Raw genomic sequence first — 15,795 nt, 5'->3', positions numbered from 1 at the left:
CCTTGAGCTTCTAACGATTCATACAACTCGCACACTATAATAAACTCCTTGCAGTATGTGCACCTAAACTTGTACTCCCCATCACATAATTACAAATATGATAATAGCACTTGGAAGCCTTGAGCTTCTAACGATTCATACAACTCTCGCACGCTATAATAAACTCCTTGCAGTATGTGCACCTAAACTTGTACTCCCCATCACATAATTACAAATATGATAATAGCACTTGGAAGCCTTGAGCTTCTAACGATTCATACAACTCTCGCACGCTATAATAAACTCCTTGCAGTACATGCACCTAAACTTGTACTCCCCATCACATAATTACAAATATGATAATAGCACTTGGAAGCCTTGAGCTTCTAACGATTCATACAACTCTCGCACACTATAATAAACTCCTTGCAGTACGTGCACCTAAACTTGTACTCCCCATCACATAATTACAAATATGATAATAGCACTTGGAAGCCTTGAGCTTCTAATGATTCATACAACTCTCGCACGCTATAATAAACTCCTTGCAGTATGTGCACCTAAACTTGTACTCCCCATCACATAATTACAAATATGATAATAGCACTTGGAAGCCTTGAGCTTCTAACGATTCATACAACTCTTGCACGCTATAATAAACTCCTTGCAGTATGTGCACCTAAACTTGTACTCCCCATCACATAATTACAAATGCAAATGGACCAGAGATGGAGCTCAGAAGCCAAACTGACATTTTGTTTAAAGGTTCAACAACACTTCTCATTCTCATCTAACGTGGCCCATTCCATGGACCCTAAAAATGCAAATATCTTGCATGTTGTATTCCTTACTTTTAAATATAATTTGTTTTACTTTACTGATATTCACATTTAGTGTTTTTAATTGGCTCTTGTCATTTAACAAAACCCCTGATGGTTTCTCCCAGTTGCTTTCTCCCCCACACACACTCTTTGCCCTATCAGTGATATTTAACACTAAACATTTATACATTTATTTTCCTTCTTACGCTTGTAATATTTTTGGATGTTAGATAGCACACAGACATTTCATAACAATACTTCATTTTGAGGGCCCAGTCACCTAACGTTTACCAGTCTTCCCAAATGATTCAACAAAACTCATCCTCAGTCTAATGAAGTCGTCCATGTAGAACGAAAATGCCAGTTTTCAAAGTAATGGTGATACGGATTTCAGGTATAGAGCATTACTTTGTACAGCGGCATGATCGTTACCTTGTCCATGAATCTTGTTTAGCGTTGATGTTTGTTATGGGTGAACCATTGTTGGACTCGGCAGTCATTGGCATTATAGTTACCCTTGTCCATGAACCTTGTTTGGTGTTGATGTTTGCTATGGGTGAACCATTGTTGGACTCGGCAGTCATTGGCATGATCATTACCCTTATCCATGAATCTTGTTTAGCGTTGATGTTTGCTATGGGTGAACCATTGTTGGACTCGGCAGTCATTGGCATTATAGTTACCCTTGTCCATGAACCTTGTTTAGCGTTGATGTTTGCTATGGGTGAACCATTGTTGGACTCGGCAGTCATTGGCATGATCATTACCCTTATCCATGAATCTTGTTTAGCGTTGATGTTTGCTATGGGTGAACCATTGTTGGACTCGGCAGTCATTGGCATTATAGTTACCCTTGTCCATGAATCTTGTTTAGCGTTGATGTTTGCTATGGGTGAACCATTGTTGGACTCGGCAGTCATTGGCATGATCATTACCCTTATCCATGAATCTTGTTTAGCATTGATGTTTGCTAATGGTGAACCATTGTTGGACTCGGCAGCCATTGTTTTCTTCCTTGCTGTGTAATTTGCACAGTCTTCAGTCTTGTCAAGGGCATGTTGTTTGTACTCCTGCCATCCTTTAAACCTTCTTTTGGCTTCCCCCAAAAGGAGTATTTCATTCCCACAAAAGAATGAACAATGGCTGGATGGATGGAGATGTACATAACTCCTATCATTTGGAAAGGGGATAAGAAACAACAGACTTTTTAGCCAGAAGGGGGATCTCTGACTGCACATTTTGGGTATTTTGGGTCCTCAGCAGTTCAGCTGTCCTATGGGTAGCCTGTAATAGCATTCGATAATAGTACAACTGTTTTGGCTTCCAGGCAGTTGAACAGCCACTCCTGTGATTTTTTTTCTCCCACAGACCTTTGATACCATGGTGCACCTGCGGTTATATAGATTCACAGGTTCATAGGTTGGTAGTAGGCTATCAGCCCTAGGGTCTATACAACCTTAACCATAACAATTCCCTGGATATTTCTTCCCACAATAGTTACTTCCCTAAACCCCTGTCTAGCAGAGTGACTGACGTGATCCCCTGGGTGAATTTCCTATCTCCCATCCAATCGTTAAGGTTCCTTTTGAAGAAGGCCAAGGAGACACTCTGCTTGACATGTATGGGCACTCTATTCCAGAGTATGGGGAGTCTCTGGGTCAGGAACCTATCCCTCCAGCATGTTTTGTTCATTGTGATGACAAGATTTAGATCCCTGGAGCATGTGGCTCTGAGGTATTGGGGTTTCTTTAAGTGGAGCATGTCCAACAGCTCAGGGTTTGACATGGCCTTGTATGTTAAGCAGAGATCGCCTCCGAGTAGACTATATGCTGCAGAGTATAGCTGGAGTTTTTTTTTTTTTTAGATGGTCAGCATAAGGCATTTGCTTTAGGCCTCTGATTCTTTTAGTGAGGTATTTCTGCAGCCCTTCCAGCTGTTGCGGATGTCTTGTGATGTACATACCAAATGGGGCGTTGTAGTCTATAATGGGTTGAGTACAGTGGGACAATGACCTTTTTTCTGGATGAAAAGCCCTTAGTGATGAGGTGTGCCACATAGAATGATTTCCTGACTGTTGTGGCAATGTGGTTATCGAAGGCGAGACCACTGTCCACCTGAAACCTGAGGTACTCCACTTGTCTGGAACTGGATTTGGAGTCAGCTACATTTACTGTCTGGGTTCTGTCAGTAAGCTAGTTGGCAACTCATCAAGTGATGTAGGGATTTATGCCCAGCTTAGTAAATTTATCTATGATTCCAGAGTGGGGGATGGTGCCGAAGGCCTTGGTGAGGTCTAGATAGGCTGTGTGTACTGCCTTACCCTCGTCCACAGCTCTGGAGACTGATTTGAAGAAGTCAATCAGGTTCCAGAGACAAGATCGGCCCTTCACGAACCCAAACTGGGTGGGGTCAAGTGTTTGAAGGTTGCCAATGTCTTTTTTTTTTATAAGTTCCATGATAATGTGTTCCATGCCCTTGCAGATCAGGCTCGTCAGACTGATGGGATGGTAGTTCCTGGGATCCAAGGTGGATTCCCTCTTGTGGACCATTTGTTATCCATTCTCCAATTGTTACTTTTCATATGTTTTTAGGAATTAAAATTTGTCCATCTCCCTGAAACTCCCACACAGAATCCTTGTAATTTTTGTTTGAGAGTTCCCTACATAGGTTGGTACTAGGCTATCAGACCTAGGGCTTATATAAGTCTAGCCATATTTAGTTAACTCAAATTTTTGCTCTGGGGTTTCCGTACATATTCAGTCAACTCCCATTTCTGTACCAGACTGACACAAATTACTGGCCATAGACCTGCCACCACTGCTTGCTGCTTTTTTTTTTTTTTTTTTTTTTTTTTTAAATGTTCAGCACATGCACAGTTTTATGTCGGAGGGATTTACTTTTTGTAGGGAGGAAATTTACTATCAACTCCATGATTCATCCTGTTAGTCTTCAAATTGTTGAATACTGTTGAATTATTCTTACTGATCATTTACTACTTGCTTAGGTAGGATGCAGCTGGGTTAATTCGAGTAAGAACCCATCCAAATAAACACTTTACAGCTTTTTCTGAATTAACTCATTCAAACTTGTGGTACCTTTTTTGTATACCTCATTTTAGCATACAAAACTCCTTACACTGTTACATTTTTATGAAGTTGCATTGTTTAATTAAATAATCTACAGTTAAAAATAAGCATATGGAATGGGCAAGTTATAAGAAACAAAATGACCGATTGTTACTCTGGGATGCACTATAGTACAGATTATTAACAGGCATTTCTCACAACTTGTATTTTTGTATCTACATTTTGTTTTGATTGTTTTTGTTTTGTAAATGAATGAGCTATAGGAGATTTAGAGGAACAGTGAGAAATGCTACAGTTGAGGACAAAAAAATACACTGTCACTGCATAATGTGCTATGCTGGCGATGCTACTAATAATTATCAAGACCTGCCATATTAGACTCATGTAAAAGTACAAGTCTACTAAAGAAAAGTGGTGCTGTCACTATATCTTTAAGGTGTACAGATGCCAAGATAGTAACAGTTGTTTTTAAAATGGTAGAAAAACTATTGATTTTTATAGGTTCATAAGCTCTAAGTTTAAGGCCAAGGAGACAATGGGGAAGGTGAGACACAAGACACAGTGATGATAGGAAATTAACAATATCCCCCATTAAGTCCACTTCCCCACATATCCCAGGTGTTAGACTATATACTTTTTACATGTTGCGCTTTCCCTGTTACAATATATTACAGTATTGATGATGAGACTTTGAAAGCACGGACTTCTGTCACTGCACAGAAGATATTTTGCTGAATGTACTGCTGTTTGCAAAACTGATTTACTGTTCATAATACATTTACATGCTGTTCACAAGACATTTACATTTGTCATATGCTCTTTAAGATGGATTTGACTTTTTTAGAAATTGCTGATGACATCTAAGAATGTTTGTACACTCCTGGAGGGATGTCATTCTACAGCTACTAGATGTGAATGACTTGCTTCATATACATCAGCTCCAGCTCCTCCTTCCTCTATAGGCAGAATGGCACCAGGAGTCCAACCTCTACCATCAGATGGACGGACAGTGAAGTTATCATGTTAATGCCCAGCTTACAAATTTATTTTTTGGTTCTCTCGTAAAACTTATCAAAACACAGGAGACCTCCAAAATACAAGACTGCTGCAACTGACACAGTCCCCACAGCACCCATGACACACAGCAACACTACTGTCTCAACCACCAAGCCCATAAGGCATAACACATAAAGGAACTTTTTTTTTTGTCATCTGAGACTCAATAGTGAGACACAGATGTCCCATTCACCAGGTTGGACAAGGAGAAAGTCAGGGTCAGCTGCCTGTCTGGTGCCAGGATTCATCAGATCATGCATGCACTCAGGTCTGTCACCAAGTACCATTATGACCCTGCCATAGCTCATGTTGGAGTGAATGACCCGATATGTACCTCACTGGACAAGCACCATTATGAATCTGTCATAGCTCATGTTGGAATGAATAGCCTGAGATGTACCTCACTGAACAACAAGTACCATTATGACTCTGTCATAGCTCATGTTGGTGTGAATGACCTGAGATGTACCTCATTGAACAACAAGTACCATTATGACCCTGTAGCTCATGTTGGTGTGAATGACCTGAGATGTAGCTCATGTTGGTGTGAATGACCTGAGATGTACCTCACTGAACAAGTACCATTATGACCTTGTCATACCTCATGTTGGTGTGAATGACCTGAGATGTACCTCACTGAACAACAAGTACCATTATGACCTTGTCATACCTCATGTTGGTGTGAATGACCTGAGATGTACCTCACTGAACAAGTACCTTTATGACTCTGTCATAGCTCATGTTGGAGTGAATGACCTGAGATGTACCTCACTGAACAACAAGTACCATTATGACCCTGTCCTAGCTCATGTTGGAGTGAATTGCCTGAGAAATACCTCAATGGACTATATGAAGAGAGACATGGTTGAGCTCAGTGTGTGTGCCAGTCAGGTATGTCCCTACCCTTGAGCAGCATACTACCCTTACCTAGAATGATGCCACAGTATAAACAAAAATGATTATTTCAATAACTGGCTTAGTTTTTGGAGTCATTCCAAGGGGATCCCGTTCCTGTCAGCATGGAAAGCCATAGTGGACAAAGCTTGCTCCTTTTCTAGACGCAGTCTGCACCTGCTGCCCCATAGTGCCTTTTTAAGCAGGTTCTCGAAAACATAACCGACGTGACTAGTTGTCCCTTGACAACTGCTCTTTTTTTGAAATTTGGGATGTCAACTGTTGTAGATGTCATCCAGATACATATCCAATGAACACCCAGTAGTGGCAGGTATATTCGGTATACCAAAAATTCATAGAGACATCCAAAACCCACCACTGAGTCAGATTGTGGATGCAGGCAGGAGCAAACTTTTTACATAGCTAAATATGTGGATAATTTACTTCAGCCATCCACCAGTTGCATTAACCATATCTGTATAGATTCATGGGATTTTTTATCCAGTTAGCAAATTTACTATTTGTACTGGATTGTATACTTGTCACAATAGATGTACGAGATTTTTATTTGGTCATTCCACACAAGGAGGGATATGATTGGGTGGAAAGTATGCTCTTTGACATAGGACTATTAAACAACTACACCAACACAGCTATCGCATTCACAGAAGTAGTACTGAGCAACAACTTTCTATATTTTGAAGGACAACTATTCAAACAAGTGGAGTGGCAATGGGTGCCTCATCTGCTTTGCCAACCTATTCATGGCATATTGGGAGAAGCAATTTGTGTTCAATAGTACATTTGCTGACAGTTGGTAATTTTATATTAGGTACCTGGATGACATCTTTATCATTTGGACTGATTCTTTGATGAAATTGAATGATTTTTTAATGTACATCAACAATAGCACCCCCTTTCCTAAATTCACCCACAACTTCGACAAGGACAAGATAGCATGTCTTGATGTCCTAGTTTCAAAAGATTATTCAAAGGGTTGCTTTAGTTCCAACATTTTTCATAAGAAAACTTTTTCTAATTCTTATCTCCACTTCAACAGTTGGCATCCCAAATTTCAAAAAAGAGCAGTTGTCAAGCGACAACTAGCCCGACTCCTTCAGATGGTATCGGATGATGCAGTGGTGGAGACTGAAAAACTTTTGGTTATGTTTACCTACAGAGGTTATCCATCAAAGATGAAGCATGTGACAAAATGAATAAGGGTCTGTACCACCCCCTATTACCAATCTTTGATAACTGCTGTCATTCTTCATCTTCAGTAGGGCCACTGACCTCTGGTGATCATAACTCAGACACGTCGTATGAACAAGCCTTGATTGTTACTTTTTCTTTAAACACCTACCACGTTGTTGATGTGGTTAATCAATTTTGGCCTGTTGTTACTTCCATCAATGATGGTAATGTACTGTTTGGATCCAAACCTAAGATAGTATTTAGGAAAGATAAATGTTTTAAAAGTTTACTGGAAAGGAATTTGGGTAAACTTAATACCAATAGACCAAAAGGTATGTACAAATGTAACCACTGTAACTACTGTCAAGATATACTCTGTTGCAAGTCATTTTTCATCAAAGACAAGGAAATTGAGGTGAAAAAAATATTTTAATTGTTCATCCAGATGAGTGGATTATGGTGCACTTTGCCAACAGTGTAAAGCATTTTACAATGGCAAGACTGGTTGAGCTTTGAAAGAGAGAATATATGAACATCGTGATGAAATCAAGAAAGGGAAGACAATTAATTCACTGTACAGGCATATTTCTGCCTATCCTGGTCACCTTTTTAAATTTGTGGTGATAGATTTCTTGGAACTAGATCCAAGGGGCTTTTACACTGACTAACATCTTCTCAAGAAAAAGCTCATATGGATTCTTGTCTGTGACGCCCTTACCCCCCCCCCCCACCGGTTTGAATGAATGTTGTTCTATTACACCTATATTAAAGCTAAAAAGTCTTGAGGACTGATAATGCCATAATACTCATACATTTGTCGCTGTAACACTCATTTTTTGGACCATTTCCATTCTCACCATTATTTTTATTGTTACAGTCACGTTCATTTTTCATGCAATTTTAAATGATATTCACAATTCTTGTTGAAGTTTTATAATCGATGTGTTTACTAAACTAAAGTTGAGTCATGTGAATATTTGATCACATGTATTAGGATTATTTACGGTTGGAGATAACCATATCAAGCAGTCCCGAAGAAGTCTTTGCTAAAAACAAAAGCGCACGACTACATTTGGTCTGTTTTTGCTGTCAATAAATTGGATTTGTGGTTTGGACTTGGGTTTGTGTGGTCCCTGGGCCTCTACCTTCACTACTTGTGGTTCTTGGTTCTTTTCTTTTGGACTTGTTTCTGGAATCAACTCAGTCTGGTTTCCTTAAGGGCTGATCATGCATACTCAACCTGCTGAAATGGATGACGGCAAAATGTGCATACTTCCTACCTTGACCTGGATACGGCATATGATACAATACTCCACTCAGGTATTATAAGCAAACTCATGGATACTGGTATAAATGTCTGTGCTACTGGCTGCATAGCCATCTGGCCTTCAGACAGGACCCAGGAAGTTAGGCTAGCATAGACCAACTCCACAAAAAGGCTGGCCACTAGCAGAGTCCCTCAGGACTCTGTGCTGTCCCCTCTACTTTTTGACATCTACTTCCTGGGAATCAAGGCCAATGTCAAGGGCTTCTGACAGACAAAGTTTGCAGATGATTGTAAACTATAAACAGTCATAGAATCCTCCCAAGACATTAACATCCTACAGGATGGACTAACAGACTAATGGACAAGTGACAAACCCATGGCTTCACAAACAATGCCAAGAAATGCATAATAGTACCCTTTGGGATATCAGCCATGCCTGGAAACAATAACACATTCTAATAGTAGCACCGGTAGTCAGGAGATTTGAGTACATCTGTAAAAAATAAACTTGCTTTCAAGTAAGATATGTCGAAGACAGTAAAGAAATCATCCGGTGTTGCTCAGATTATTAGCAAGGGCATGGTATCCTGGTCCAGGGAGGTCATTGCTCCAGGGTACTCAGCTCTCATCATTCCCATCAAGTACAACACTCACTTTGGAATGTACTTGGCCAGGGACATGTAACTACATGTCCACATAGGTTCCTCACAAAAAGAATATGGGGCTAAAACAGCATGTCCTATGCAGATGTATATACTTGTTTCCTACAGACTGTTGAGATGCAATCTATGCCTGGTATACAAGCCATCCTTTCATCCCACCACGATGGACCTTTTGCATAGCCACAAAATGAATAGCATCAAAAATTACTCAATCTAAGGATTTAAACTTTGCTTGAGACATAAATAGGACATGTTAGAGGGACAGGTATGTCTCTCAGAAATCCCCTTCTCTGAAGTAAGATTCCCATCCATGTGATGCAAAGCTCTTCGCTAACCCCATTCAAGAGGAACCTGGACTGGTGGATGGGAACGCTAACCCCATTCAAGAGAAACCTGGACTGGTGGATGGGAACGCTAACCCCATTCAAGAGGAACCTGGACTGGTGGATGGGAACGCTAACCCCATTCAAGAGAAACCTGGACTAGTGGATGGGAACGCTAACCCCATTCAAGAGAAACCTGGACTAGTGGATGGGAACGCTAACCCCATTCAAGAGAAACCTGGACTAGTGGATGGGAACGCTAACCCCATTCAAGAGAAACCTGGACTGGTGGATGGGAACGCTAACCCCATTCAAGAGAAACCTGGACTGGTGGATGGGAACGCTAACCCCATTCAAGAGAAACCTGGACTGGTGGATGGGAACGCTAACCCCATTCAAGAGAAACCTGGACTGGTGGATGGGAACGCTAACCCCAAGAGAAACCTGGACTGGTGGATGGGAACGCTAACCCCATTCAAGAGAAACCTGGACTGGTGGATGGGAACGCTAACCCCATTCAAGAGAAACCTGGACTGGTGGATGGGAACGCTAACCCCATTCAAGAGAAACCTGGACTGGTGGATGGGAACGCTAACCCCATTCAAGAGAAACCTGGACTAGTGGATGGGAACGCTAACCCCATTCAAGAGAAACCTGGACTAGTGGATGGGAACGCTAACCCCATTCAAGAGAAACCTGGACTGGTGGATGGGAACGCTAACCCCATTCAAGAGAAACCTGGACTGGTGGATGGGAACGCTAACCCCATTCAAGAGAAACCTGGACTGGTGGATGGGAAATCAGAAACACACACTGGGTCTAGCACCTGTTTCTGTAATGGACAATTGTACCATAGTATATGTAGCTAACGGGGGTATGGGGGGGTGCAGGGTGGTCGCCCCCATGGAAAATGTGTTTCACTTTACCAGAAACACCTTCGCTACTTATATATACTAACTCAGTGATCACACTACAGTGGGGAAACGGGTATATTGCCTTATCCCTACTGTACTGTGTTTCAATTAACTGATTTATGTGAAAGTGCACTTTCACTGAAGTGGGTCTCTGCTTTCTGGTGTTCAAAAAAGTGTGTTTTCGAACAGTAGTCGTCCCATATATATATATATATATATATATATATATATATATATATATATATATATATATATATATATATATATATATATATATATTTAGAGAGAGAGGTGGATAGATACATACAAACACAGACACACAGTTTTCATAGTCTAAAGGTACAATAAAGGAAGAGCACATGTACACACAGGCATTTAAGCAGTGGCGGCTGGTGACTTCAATCAAAGGGGGGCTGCAGGAGATAGCCAAATGGGTGGGGTCAATGGGAAGGGGTGTGGACAACTAGAAAGGGGAGGAGCTATGCTCAAAACCACAAAAACTCAACTTTAGTTAAATATGCTGCCCTGGGTGCCAAACCCTCATTATGAGAGTCCAATCAAGACAAATGAAGTGTAAAAGAATAAAAATATTTCAATGCATTGGCTGCTTGACAGCTTACTTAATATCTAGATGGAAACAAAAAGGTGAGGCATAAAAAAATAAATTACTTTTCTCCTTGCACTGCAGTTCTAATTATAATTTATATTCAGCTTTATTAAAGTACCAAGTAACATGCTGAAAGTAGCAATCTCTGTGATACCCCCACTTGTAAAAATGAGTATCCAAAAAAGACCTGCTGCCTGACAGCTATCTACTTGTTTCATCATGATCAAAGTAAAAAATGAAAAGCAAACAAGCTCAAAATACATTGCTTAAAGGATTACTGTACAGGTTATGGACCACACATGAATGGCATTCTGTTTAGCTTACAGGTAAAACCCTCAGAGATCACTGGAAGTCTCCAACAAGTGTAATGAGCTTCTTAAAATAATGTAATCCTGTTCTTTATTACAAATACTGTCATATGCATTTCAATACCCAACACTTATACCTACAGAAAGGCTTCAATGTTGGCAATTCTTTAACAGTATGCTTATTAAAGCTTACTTGCATGTTATGATCTCAGACAAGTTTATCTGATAGTCATTAAAGCATTGCTACTTAAAACACAGAGCAACAGGCACTTTGAGTAATAAGCATAAATCAACAGTACAAAAATATAACAGAAACCAGACCATTCTGCAAAATCAAGAACCGATGAAAAGCCACTGTAGTACTTGTGTCTAACTTGGATGGGGGGATACCCTGCACATTTACACTGCACAACTGCTTCTTGCCTTGCTTGGACACATCCAGAGTCACTACATGGGGGAGTGGGGTGCAACAAGTATGTCACAATTTGAAATGTCTCTGGCTGATTGATGGCCCTGACACATTTGTCATACCTCTCAACCTCAGAGCAAGAAATCTAGACAAAGCCATACAAAGAAGTGGGACAAAGGCCCAAAAATAAGGACAATTTTTAAATATTGCTCTAATAAACTTAGAAAGATAATAGAATAGGTCTTGCATTAGTATGAATTTTCTGAAGGGTATAAAATCTGAAACTCAAATGTCTGTCATTTTCTAACTTCAGTCTTTAATGATTTACCACTAATTTGCCAAAAAAACAATTTTATGAAAAATGGACCAAAAATGTGATGCAAAAATATAAAATAGCCACACAATACAGCTGGGAACCTGTCAAAGAAGGGACACTTTTTTAATAATTTTTCCATATACTGCTGTGTCTCCTAGATCCAGTCGCTAACTTGGGTATGTACAGACGTTTCAACAGCATATTTTATGGGCTAAGCGCATGTGAATATCATTCAAGAGTAAGCTGTTGTTGACCATTGTTGTAGTTAATTATTGTTCGTATCTATTGGTTGATTAATCACTATCGCATGTAGCAAAGTGTAACTTGAACTGATAGAAGCATAGGAAGAATTACGCTCTGTATTGTTTTGATTTGTAAACTACCAAAGTATACTGATTTTTACAGGCCAAACTCTGTTAATTACTACAAATAGCATTCTAAGGAGAATACTCTGCTTATAAGTATTGTTTATTGCCACTAAAGTAAAAGCTGCTACATTGTCTCTCCTTTCTGATATCTCTCCCACAGGTGCTGTCCTCTGTGTACCTCCTTTTCCACCCGTGGACCAAAACCTAAGTCTATTTCCTGCCCTATAAGCGGCATGTACTAAAAGTACTAGTGACCAAGCCGAGCGCTGGCCAAAAGCTGCCCTCGCTGCATAGAGTATGGGAAAAGTTCTCAACATCTCCAGTCATTTAAAAATAAAGTAACGCTCTAAATAAGGTACGCGACCAAACGTTGCGATTAAACAAGCTGGATTTTTTCACGTTTAAAGACCTTAGAAGTGAATTTAAACCTTCTGTTAGAACGCTAGCTCTGGGTATAGGAACAACGGCAGTAAACTATAAGCACCCTGTAACTTAAACAGTAGCCATAAAATATATTTATCTTACGTATAGTGTGCCAAGCAGCACTGTTTTACTATTGCTAACTGTGTCAGCTATCGCTGTAAATCACAAGATTGCCATTATTACCTACCTGGTATTCACCTAGAACTTAAACCTGGGAACAGGATTATCCCCGCTCCACTTGCCCTCGCTGTGCTCGGGCTCGCTCCGCGCCTCACCCTGCCCCCGTATCCCACCCGCCCCCAGTACCCCCAAATTTATAGTAACGTAGCCACACCTCCTCATTATCCTCTAGCCATTCACAATCACTGATATACTTATCCCCCCAAATCATCATATATATACACAATCATCATATATCCCGCATATATTAATGCTCCGTGAGTTATAAGTTAATGAAATCTGTACCGACCATCACAAATATGGTAAAAATAAAAACTTTGTGTTTTCTATTACCACTGTTAGTTAGTTTATATCAAATTAGCAAATATGAAGACCAACCATACATAGGATACCACTACCCCAGACAACAGACGAGAACCTCAGGATCCCCACTCTCTATTAAAGTTTATAAGCAACAGCCTTGCTGTATAAAATCTAATACCATCTATCACCACCGAATCAAAATAAACCAAAACCATCCCAAAACCAAGCAAACCCAGAAACTACTACAGAAATTCTTAAGACTCTTAGAATATTTCAGTAAAAATATCACCAGGGATGGAGATATCCACCCCAATCCTGGCCCCATATCAACAAATAACCCTGACTGCCCTGTATCTCCCCCAACGACATCCCATTCTCTACAAATTTACCACCTAAATATTAGAAGTGTCAACAAGAAGGTACATAATTTGCACGCTCTCCTAGATACTCACCTACCACATATAATATGTCTAACTGAAACCTGGCTAAAACCAGAGATCAAAGATAATGAGCTCATCCCACCTGGGTACAATATACATAGGAACAACAGAATAAAAAAAAGGGTGGTGGCATTGCTGTACTCTATAAAAGTAACCTTAACATTACTATTAACACTACCCAACCACCACAAATCTCTAACCAGGGATCAAAGATGATGAGCTCATCCCACCCGGGTACAATATACATAGGAACGACAGAAACAAAAAAAAGGGTGGTGGCGTCGCCACACTCTATAAAAGTAACCTTAACATTACTATCAACGCTACCCAACCACCACAAATCTCTAATGCTGAAATACTCGCCTTGAAAATTCAATTGAATAAAGAAAAAAGCATAAATTTAGTTATGTATATCCCTCCTGGGAATAATTCTAATACTTTGGAGTATATATTAAGCTGGCTAACTAATAACTATCCACAAGAAACTATAATTATGAGTGATAGTAACATTGACTGGAACCTATGTTCTACGGAAAATAACCCCACTCACATTAACCTTCATGGTTTCTCACAAATTATAACCACCTCCACTAGAATAGGAAACTCCAATCAAAAAGAAAGCATTCTTGATTGGATCCTTATAAACAGTCACCCCCACATGTATAAGTCCGGGACCCTACCAAATGACATTAGTGATCACCTTATAACATATATTACTAAAAATAAACCAGGTTACTCCACAGTCCCAGTCTATAGATCAGTCAGAAACAAAAAAAAGTTTGACCTCACAAAATTTAAAAATGAGCTAAAATCCTGTAATTGGACAACACTCAAATATCTCCCTCTAGAGGAAGCAGTAGAACACTTCAACACCACTTTCCTATCCATACTAGATACTCACGCCCCCAAAAGACTCATCAAAACTAAAACTAAGATTGCACCGTGGCTCTCAATAGAATCTAAACTTAAAATCAAACTCAAAAATAAGGCTTGGGAAACCTGGCGTACAACCAAATCTATCTTAGACCGCACTAAATTCCAACAACTAAGAAATGTAACGAAAAAAGCCATACTAGCTGACAAAAAAAACTATTATTGCCTACTACAGAATAAGCACCAAAATAACCCTCAAAAATTTTGGGCAGGCTTAAATAACCTTCTCCACCCAGGTAAGTCGTCTACTCCGACCTCAGAAGTAGCAATGGATAAAGACCCTGAAGAAATAGCCAATACCTTCAATACTTTCTTTACAAACATTATCCAAACCTTAGCCAACCAACTATCCACCAACAACCTAACAGTTATTGAGAATATCCCACAACCTATAAATACCTTCAACCTAAAAAGTGTCCCTACATTCTCAATAAGAACCCTATTACAAAAACTTAAGCCAACTACTCCCTCAGCAGACCTACTCCCAGCAGAATACCTACAAAAAGCTGCAGATGTCATAGCCTACCCTGTTTCTATCCTTATCAATCGGACCTTTATCGAGTCTACAATACCGTCTTTATGGAAAATATCCCACGTTATTCCAATCCATAAAGGGGGGTCCTCCACAGAACTATCTAACTATAGGCCCATAGCTATAATGTCCCCTTTAGCCAAAATTATGGAAAGATGTATGCGCATAAACAACTCCTCCAATATCTTATCCATAACAAACTACTAACTAGTTCTCAGCATGGCTTCAGACCCAAACACAGTACCACAACGGCCCTCCTCTCCTTTACAGACACAATAAATCACAACCGTAATGACAAAAATGTGTCTTCAGCCCTCTTTCTAGATCTATCAAAAGCATTTGATATGGTCAACCATCAACTACTTTTGGACACCTTAAAAAATCTCTACCTGGATAACTTAACTCTAGACTGGTTCAAAGCCTACCTCTCTGGCAGGAAACAAGCAGTACTGTGCCAGAATAAACTCTCCAACTTACTACCTAACACCATTGGGGTCCCTCAAGGGTCCATATTAGGTCCACTTCTCTTCTCGGTCTTCATTAATGATCTCCATAAAGCCAATCCTGAGGCCACCTGTATTCAATATGCGGACGATTCTACACTAGTTTGTTCGTATATATCTCCTGATAGACTAGTAACCAAAACTCAAAGTTGCTTTACCAAAGTGGAAAACTGGCTATCTGGTCGTCAGTTAATCCTAAATCCAAAAAAAAACTAAATTATTGCTCTTTCAGCCAACCCACAAACATCACCTTATCGACTTCTCTATAACATCAAAA

Source organism: Protopterus annectens, chromosome 9.part0 (genome assembly GCF_019279795.1).
Source record: "Protopterus annectens isolate FY-2018-M chromosome 9.part0, PAN1.0, whole genome shotgun sequence".
Classification (NCBI taxonomy): domain Eukaryota; kingdom Metazoa; phylum Chordata; order Ceratodontiformes; family Protopteridae; genus Protopterus; species Protopterus annectens.
This window is presented reverse-complemented; position numbering follows the sequence as displayed.